We start from the raw sequence: 9,619 nt of genomic DNA on the forward strand, positions 1-9,619 counted from the left end.
TCGCCCCTATACCCAACTCCGACGATCGATTTGCACGTCAGAATCGCTGCGGACCTCCACCAGGGTTTCCCCTGGCTTCGTCCTGGCCAGGCATAGGTCACCATCTTTCGGGTCCCAACGTGTGCGCTCTGGGTTCGTCCGGCCGACTCGACCAAACCCTTTTAAGGGGGAAAGATCTCGCGAGCATTCGGACGCCCTGGGGTTGCGCCCGCTCTGTTCGAGACGGGATCACCCCTCGCGGATGCACCCTCATCGGGGCCGCTTCACTTTCATTGCGCCTCGCGAGTTTAGTTTGATAATTTCTCGACGACTTGCGCACATGTTAGACTCCTTGGTCCGTGTTTCAAGACGGGTCGGGTGGGACCCGACTTCTACTCTCCGCTCTGGGCCTCCACAGGTTGAGCACCGCAACTTTTTCTCTTTTACAAAAAAAAGCTACGACACCTCCCGGGAGGAGACAGGTCACGACCGGGCAGTACTGTTGGGAAACGCCGCGCTCGTCATCGCGGCACCCGCGAAGGTAACCACGAAACTCGCTAACGGACGCCCCGTGTAACAGACACCCAGTCGGTCGCGGAGTCCTACTAGGCCCCCCACTTGCGGACCTTGGCGTGGCTATTGCGATCGCAGAACGACTTATGCAAGAGAGCCGCCAATTCAGGCAGTCTCCATGCAGCGTTAAGGGCATACAACCAAGTGCCGGGAGCGGGGACTTGTTCGACCTTCGAGGGCCCACCCGTTTAACCCCCTGAACGGTTTCACGCACTCTTGAACTCTCTCTTCAAAGTTCTTTTCAACTTTCCCTCGCGGTACTTGTTCGCTATCGGTCTCGTGGCGATATTTAGCCTTAGAAGGAGTTTACCTCCCGCTTAGGGCTGCACGCTCAAGCAACCCGACTCTTGGGAAGGGATCCGATGCACGGTCTCGGCTCGTCTTATCTACGGGCCTGACACCCTCTGTGGGTTGCTCGCCCCGTTCATGGAGACTTGGACGATAGATACCGGACAGACGCGCACGATCCTCCCGAACACCACATTCCTCGGCACCCGCTCAACCGGGCGCGAGGTTCGGTGCTGGGCTCATCCCTGTTCGCTCGCCGCTACTAAGGGAATCCTTGTTAGTTTCTTTTCCTCCGCTTACTGATATGCTTAAGTTCAGCGGGTAGTCTCATCTAAACTGAGGTCAGAATGAATTGTTTGTTTTCAAAAGGAGACAACACTTTATCTAGCTCGGCAGACTTTGGCGTTTTAAAGCCGGGAAAGATTGAATAATTGCCGGTTCAAATTTTTTTTTTTCGAAATAAAGCGAGTCTCTCGTTATTCGCAAAAATTAATTTACGAAAAGTGACAGGGCGTCCTGCGGCTTTTTGTATTGAAACAACGCGTCGTGCGCGAACCAAGCTTGCATAACGAGCGGTTAGAGTGAGTGATAATTCGCGGTGGTCGACACTTCGACACGCCCGGCGCACACACACAACTAAACTCGCGTTGAAGCGGTATATCGCGCACACGCAGCCGACACCTTGTTCGAGAAGATGTGTTTATTTCTAAAATTTTTTTTTGAGTTGGCTCAAAAATTTCCCATCTGTTTTGCCATCGAAAAAGGTTTCTTTTGAATAGAGAGGAAAAAAACAAAACAGGGCGAACCTTCTTTTATTTTTCCCCCTTTTTTGTATTTGAGGCATCGCGGACACTTAAGTCGCGCGGCACCCAGACGTTAGAGATTCGGGAGCTTTTATGCGGTCAGGCCGGGTGAAAAATAAATCTCGCCGCGACCCAACATGCAAAACCAAGACTGAAAAAATCTCTGTTCGTTCATCATTCGACCGACCCTCAGTCAGATGTGGCCCGAGCGAGAAGCTGGGCCGCCATTTACGTTCAAGATTTCGATGCTCCATGTGTTCTGCAGTTCGCATGGATTAGCGCACTTTGCTGCGCTCTTCATCGATCCACGAGCCTAGTGATCCACCGTTCAGGGTCGTATATAAAACGACATATTCGTTTTCTTCTCTCTTTTTCTCCAACCCGCCCAAGCAAATGAATGCGAGGGCGGAGAAAGAAAGCCAGAAAGAAAATGTTCCGATAAACACTCGTACTAGAATTTGGGTTTAGTGTGTTATTGTGATTTTGAATTCTTCCTACTTCATCGAGAGGGCGAAGGGCAAGCTTAAAAAACATTCGGTTTTCAACGGCATAGTGTCGGGCTTTGGAGTGTTAGTCTATACGACGCACACGCACGCAACCACGAGTATCTACGCCCGAAAAGAACGTCCAGAGTAAAGTCTCACACTTTCGTCCCCCACCGAGAATCAAAAAATCCCGAAGACGAAGAGAGAAACAAAAAAAAAACAATTTCGATTGGGCGTATCCGCTTTAAACCACCGCGCATCAGAGCGCCTGATACCCGTTCAAAATCTTGATGTTTTTTTTTTTTTTTTCCGACTCTCCATCCACCGAGTTTTTATTTTTCAAAGTGTTTGATTTAGGGACTAAGACTTTATAAAATCTCCTTTATTGTTCCTTCGGTACTCGCGGCCCAGGCGGGCTATCGTATTCTTCACTCTACTAACGTCAACACTGTGAGCGCCGCTAAAGGTCGAATGAATCTATAGAGACATTCACCATCGAAGCAGGAAGAATTTGCTCACGGCCATAGACCAAATCGAAAGACTTTGTGTTTTTTTTTGAGCCGAGAGGAAAGAAAAATCAATTTGAAAAGGCGAATCCGCTTTAAACCACCGCGCATCAGAGCGCCTGATACCCGTTCAAAATAAATGATTTTCTTCCGTCAACCCACACATAGTTCATACGATGTCTTACGCCGAAAGACTTTTGATGGGGTTTTTTTTGTTTTGCAACTTTTAGTTGTTTCGTGCTCAACCAAAGCCATATGCGCAAAACATTTGTCTTGTTCGTTTATGATCCTTCCGCAGGTTCACCTACGGAAACCTTGTTACGACTTTTACTTCCTCTAAAGGATCAAGTTCGACCATCTTTCAGTCTCGCCGTTGGTAGGCACCGCACGGGCAGAGATTGCTCCCCACTCGACGGCACCCCGACAAGCCCGTCCGAAGGCCTCACTAAATCATTCAATCGGTAGTAGCGACGGGCGGTGTGTACAAAGGGCAGGGACGTAATCGACGCGGGCTAGTGACCCGCGCCTACTAGGGATTCCTGGTTCATGGGGATCATTGCAGTCCCCAATCCCAACCACGAAGGAGGTTCAGCGGTTACCCGGTCCTTTCGGACAGGGAGAGTGAAACACGCTGATTCCTTCAGTGTAGCGCGCGTGCGGCCCAGGACATCTAAGGGCATCACAGACCTGTTATTGCTCACTGTCACGCGGCTGGACGCCGCTTGTCCCTCTAAGAAGACTGCGTGACGGACGCGAGAGCAGAAGGTATCGCCGGGGATGACGACGACCGAATAACAATAGAGCCAGCCCCCGCGAGACATTCCCGACAAAGCCCCGCCATACCTCATCCGCCAGGCAACCAACCCGTGAAGGCCGTACACCCGACGAACAAAGCACAACGAAACCAAGCCGAGAGATTGCCTCACTAAAGGAACCAGTCCCACCGAGACCCGAATCGCCGCCACCTGATCCCGACGCCTCCGTACTCCCTTCGGTTTCAATTGATAAAACCCGTCACCTATTTAGCAGGCTAGAGTCTCGTTCGTTATCGGAATTAACCAGACAAATCGCTCCACCAACTAAGAACGGCCATGCACCACCACCCACCGAATCAAGAAAGAGCTCTCAATCTGTCAATCCTTCCAGTGTCCGGGCCTGGTGAGGTTTCCCGTGTTGAGTCAAATTAAGCCGCAGGCTCCACTCCTGGTGGTGCCCTTCCGTCAATTCCTTTAAGTTTCAGCTTTGCAACCATACTTCCCCCGGAACCCAAAGACTTTGGTTTCCCGGAAGCTGCCCGTCGAGTCATTGGAGTAACTCCGACGGATTGCTGGTTGGCATCGTTTATGGTTAGAACTAGGGCGGTATCTGATCGCCTTCGAACCTCTAACTTTCGTTCTTGATCAAGGAAAACATTCTTGGCAAATGCCTTCGCTGTTGTTCGTCTTGCGGCGGTCCAAGAATTTCACCTCTGTCGCCGCAGTACGAATGCCCCCGTCCGTCTCTATTGACCATTACCTCGGGTCCAAAAGTAAAAGACCAGCAAAATCGGACCGAGGTCCTATTCCATCATTCCATGCTGCGATATTCAGGCGTTGGGATACACCTGCTTTGAGCACTCTAATTTGTTCAAAGTAAACGTTGCCGGCCGCCCGAGACACCCGGTGAAGGGCACCCCGAACGATTGACTGGGTGGAGCGAATCGAGTCAACTACGACCAAAATTTAAAAAAGAACCCGAAAGAACTTTCCAACTCTGGCCGCAGATACAACAACGACGCACCGACCACCACTCCGGCGATGTTGTCCGACCGTGAAGAGAGTCGGGCTTTGACACCCGGGCTCCCAGAGCGTGAAACGCAACACCCTTGATTCAGAGCGGCGCCGCCCGGCCGAAGACAGACATCCGACTACGAGCTTTTTAACCGCAACAACTTTAATATACGCTATTGGAGCTGGAGTTACCGCGGCTGCTGGCACCAGACTTGCCCTCCAATGGTTCCTCGTTAAAGGATTTAAAGTGTACTCATTCCAATCACGGGGCCTCGGAAGAGTCCCGTATCGTTATTTTTCGTCACTACCTCCCCGTGCCGGGAGTGGGTAATTTGCGCGCCTGCTGCCTTCCTTGGATGTGGTAGCCGTTTCTCAGGCTCCCTCTCCGGAATCGAACCCCGATTCCCCGTTACCCGTTGCAACCATGGTAGGCGCGTAACCTACCATCGACAGTTGATAAGGCAGACATTTGAAAGATACGTCGCCGGCGCGAAGGCCGTGCGATCGGCGTGAAGTTATCCAGAGTCACCAAAATTGGTACGGTGCGCGAGCCCGAAAGCCCGGCCCCGACTGGTTTTGATCTAATAAAAGCACCTCTTCTGCGAGCCCGAAAGCCCGCAGTCGAGGCTCGAGTGCATGTATTAGCTCTAGAATTACCACAGTTATCCAAGTAGGATGGAGTGGATCTAAGGAACCATAACTGATTTATTGAGCCATTCGCGGTTTCGCCGTCTAGCGGCTTGTACTTAGACATGCATGGCTTAATCTTTGAGACAAGCATATGCTACTGGCAGGATCAACCAGGTATTTCGTGTATGTTTGTTTGATATGCATCCGGCGAGTTGCGGGTTTTTATTTCGCCCACGCATCACCAAACACACACCAAATCAACACGTTTTTCGTTTTTTTTCTTTTTCTTCGGAAACTAAAATTTTTGATCGCAACGCCTGGCGTGTCACAGCGAGTCCCAGTGAAGAGAAACACCGATCCGATCCGTTTGTTGGATTTTTTTCATTTCAATTTCCAAAGTCAAAGACCATTCAACGGTCTATGAGCCCAAAGTGAATCGGATTCATTCGACCGGTCTTGATATATTCATCAACTTTTTTTCCCGTATTACGGTTTTCGACGGTCATATGTGGCGTGCTGTATGCTCATAAGTCAAGCCTGCTTTACTAAGCTGACAAGCATACATCTTTTAAATTTTTGTGGGCTCAGAGTTTTATTTTTATTTTTCCACCGCCGAGGCACACTCTCGCATCACCCCGCACGACACACACACACACACACACCTCACCGCTCAACGGTCACACGAGGCAGAATTTTCCGCAAAGACTTTCGAAGAGAAAGAGAAAACTCGGAACAACCGCGGTCAGAGGCCAGCATAGAGGCATCGTATAGAAAGTCATGGGCGGAAAAAAACAAATCATTTCAAGTCGAGACAAGCAACCAGACTACCCCTATAAAAGTGCGCAATTCTTTAAGAGTTCACCGAAGAATGACCGAGATCAAGTATGCACGAAACGAACATATTCCAAGGGCAGCTGAATAAGCGATTCTGCGCCGAAGCGCGAGAAAAGCAAGCGGTACACCGATGGGGATCGTTTTTTTTATCGTGTTAGATTCGTTGTTGTCAAGCAAGGATTCTCAAAATGTTTTTTGCATTGCACCCAAGTTTCGTACTGATTACTTGTCGCAGACCGGTGACTGTCAAAAAAAATTTTTTTACGTTTTTTCTTGAGAGGTCACTGCCTACACACAACTCCGGGCGGGCCGTACACTCACAGCCGTTTGAATTCTCCCTTCGTGTGTCATGGCCATAACTGAGCGTACATCTTACCGGGCGCCGAGTTGATCTGGCTTGTTCGATGAACGTTCGGGATACGTACAATCGATATAGCTCCAACCGTAACTCGTTTGTAATTACGCCGGCCATACTCAGCGGGCGCTCAGCTCAGCTCTCGATATCTTCCGTCGAAGGGAAGTTCGTAGTAAAAGAGAGTCAGAGTCGACGCCACATTTTGCGGTCCTCGCATCTCATCCGATTTTTGAATTTTATAGATTTGCCATCACTTCCACCCAATTCTCTCGTATATTTCAATCTCTTGACTTTGTCCGACCGGGCCGTCTTCGCCCCCCTTCAACTCCGTCCATCTCCACTTCTGTGTTCCACACAACGAGCTTCCGTCAAACGGCAAAATGTGAAATATGCGCACGCCGCACGAAATAATTTGAAAGCGTTCTGTTTGGTGGCTTTTTTATTTTTTATCTCTCGGCTCACACACACACACACACATTTCCGCCTGAACGGTAATTTTTTTTTGATACGGTGTCAAAAAGTGAAAAGACGCGCACCATTTTCTTTTCTCTTCCGTATCGTCGCTGACGGTAAACGCTGATGTTATGATGCCGTAAGTTTGGAAGAAAGAATCTTTCCCGTCTTGTCTTGTTACGGTAAAATAACAAGAACAAGCGTCCGATTTCTCTCACAGACGGCCACAGACAAACCACACGTGCCGAAGAAACGAACGTCCGAAACCAAAAAAATGTTTGACGCGCGCACCTCTTCTGAACTTTTCGACCAAGAGTCGTTGGATCGAGGGACGAGCTTCTCAGCTGTCGCACCAATCGGTGAAGCGGGGCGTTTGAATTCCCGTCCACATCGCGGTTCGGATATATTTTTACATATACCGACCATCGGAAATTTCGAAAACGGTTTTACCGAAGGAATGATATTTCACACACCGACAGCTCATCGAGTTCGTCTCCGTTCAACGGGTTTTTTTTTTTTAAGACTTTTTGATCGCAAGGGGCTAAACTGGTTAGAGCAAAGCCGCGATCCAAGCAGTGAAAAAAAAACAAAGACAGTGCCAGCGCGATCGAACGGAATCGAAACTAAAATCATGTGAAGTGGCGGGCGGAAAGGAGGCTCAGCTACGGTGGAAATGAAACTACAACTAACGCCGAACCGGACAACTTCCCATTCTGCGTCTTCGTTTCATTTCCCAAAGCTCCCCGTCGATACCAAAGTTTTTGCGTCGAAGCTACTAAAGAAATTTCGCGCTTTCCTTTTCGCCTCTTTCGCCTTCCTTCGATATCTATCCAACCACCGGCTTCGACTTTATTTCTTTCACCCGTCTATTCGCCCGATAGTCGACGGTCGGCCATTCTTTGGTATCGGCCAGGCGACTAACAAGAAGTAAGACTCGTTTGAAAAATTTGGACCGGGCTTTACAATCGCTGCTTGTCGTAATGTCGCAAATTTGAAAAAATTTTCAATTCGAGAAACCAAACTATTCGACACTTCGAAAATTTTTGGGACTCTGAAAATTTTTCCGAGTTTAGGAATCGAGACCTCTTCTATACTAAGGAAAACCACTAATGTTCCGCCGCATAATGTCTCCGTTTTCCGGCTCATTTTTTAGCGATTGGACGGGGACATTGCCCCATCCAACCGCCAGCCGACTTTCAGGAACCGTCGTTTTCAAAGTTGGACTTAGAAAATTTTTCGACGAGTGGGAATTTTTTTACGGTCGCAAGTCATCACGACACGCCCGACCAACCCATTTGAGAGCCGCCACGCCTCGACGGTGTTGTGACGGCTTTTTTTCGAATCGACGGGTCTCGCTCACTCCTCTCTCGCGCCGACCAGAGGCCGGGCGAGAGAGTCGTTGCCAAACACCGTCGTCGGAAATGGGAGAATTTGAGTGGGAATTTTTTACGGTCGCGAGTCATCACGACACGCCCCGACCAACCCACTTGAGAGCCGCCACGCCTCGACGGTGTGACGGCTTCTCTTTTCGAATCGACGGGTCTCGCTCACTCCTCTCTCGCGCCGACCAGTGGCCGGGCGAGAGAGTCGTTGCCAAACACCGTCGTCGGAAATCGAGAAATTTTCATTTTCCATTTCCATTTTTTTTCATCGGCCTTTATACGTCCAAGTCCCGCCAACCACGTCACTACCACGTCGTCGGGACTTAGAAAAATTTTCAATTTTTCGGACTTAGAAAATTTTTCAACTTTCTTTTTTTCGACAACCTCTTCCCTATATAGGAAAGTAGTGGATGTTCCGGGCAGTAACTGTACGAAAAAGTCGATTTCCGAATTTTTGCCGGACATTCACCTGAGCTCAGGCCGGGCCGCCCGCTCAACTGCCGCCCGGTCACCACCAAAACCGGTCTTGGAAATTTTAGGACTTAGAAAATTTTTCAACTTTTTCTTTCTCGACAACCTCTTCCCTATATAGGAAAGTAGTGGATGTTCCGGGCAGTAACTGTACGAAAAAGTTGATTTCCGAAATTTTGCCGGGCTTTCACCAGAGCTCAGGCGGGGCTTACCATCACACCCGCCGACCGGTCACCACCAAAAACCGGTCTTGGAAATTTTAGGACTTAGAAATTTTTTCCAACTTTTTTTCTTTCGCTCTTTCTCTCTTTTTCAGCCGTTCTTTGCTCGTCCCAGTGCCGCCTATAGCTTCACTATCCATCGTCGGGACTTAGAAAAATTTTTCAATTTTTCGGACTTAGAAAATTTTTTCAATTTTCATTTTCGACAACCTCTTCCCTATATAGGAAAGTAGTGGATGTTCCGGGCAGTAACTGTACGAAAAAGTTGATTTCCGAAATTTTGCCGGACATTCACCTGAGCTCAGGCCGGGCCGCCCGCTCAACTGCCGACCGGTCTCCACCAAAAACCGGTCTTGGAAATTTTAGGACTTAGACATTTTTTCCAACTTTTTTTCTTTCGCTCTTTCTCTCTTTTTCAGCCGTCTTTGCTCGTCCCAGTGCCGCCTATAGCTTCACTATCCATCGTCGGGACTTAGAAAAATTTTTCAATTTTTCGGACTTAGAAAATTTTTTCAATTTTCATTTTCGACAACCTCTTCCCTATATAGGAAAGTGGTGGATGTTCCGGGCAGTAACTGTACGAAAAAGCTCATTTCCGAGAGGGTCGCCGGACTTTCACCAGAGCCCGGGCCGGGCCCGCCCGCTCAACTGCCGACGGTCTCCACCAAAAACCGGTCTTGGAATTTTTTCGGACTTAGAAATTTTTTCCAACTTTTTTCTTTCGCTCTTTCTCTCTTTTTCAGCCGCTTTCATTCATCCAAGTCCCGGCTACAGCGTCACTACCCCGTCGTCGGGACTTGGAAAAATTTTTCATTTTTTCGGACTCTGACATTTTTTCAACTTTTCTTATTTTTCAACTTTTTGACACTG

At 48.9% G+C, this 9,619-nt stretch overlaps 3 non-coding genes across 3 annotated transcripts in view; all 3 read right to left on the reverse strand.

Moving 5' to 3' along the window:
• LOC124319082 overlaps positions 1-1,185 on the reverse strand; it is a 4,575-nt gene extending 3,390 nt beyond the window's left edge. The window contains exon 1 of the ribosomal RNA XR_006912777.1: positions 1-1,185. This exon is cut by the window's left edge and continues 3,390 nt beyond it. This is a non-coding gene — a ribosomal RNA (large subunit ribosomal RNA).
• A 641-nt stretch (positions 1,186-1,826) lies between these two features.
• LOC124319079 lies at positions 1,827-1,979 on the reverse strand. The gene has a single exon (XR_006912773.1). It is a non-coding gene; the product is annotated as a 5.8S ribosomal RNA (ribosomal RNA).
• Positions 1,980-2,915: 936 nt separating this feature from the next.
• Positions 2,916-5,210, reverse strand: LOC124319081. The gene has a single exon (XR_006912775.1). It is a non-coding gene; the product is annotated as a small subunit ribosomal RNA (ribosomal RNA).
• Between the last annotated feature and the right edge of the window lie 4,409 nt (positions 5,211-9,619).

This window comes from Daphnia pulicaria, unplaced genomic scaffold (assembly GCF_021234035.1).
Source record: "Daphnia pulicaria isolate SC F1-1A unplaced genomic scaffold, SC_F0-13Bv2 h1tg000126l, whole genome shotgun sequence".
Lineage (NCBI taxonomy): Eukaryota > Metazoa > Arthropoda > Branchiopoda > Diplostraca > Daphniidae > Daphnia > Daphnia pulicaria.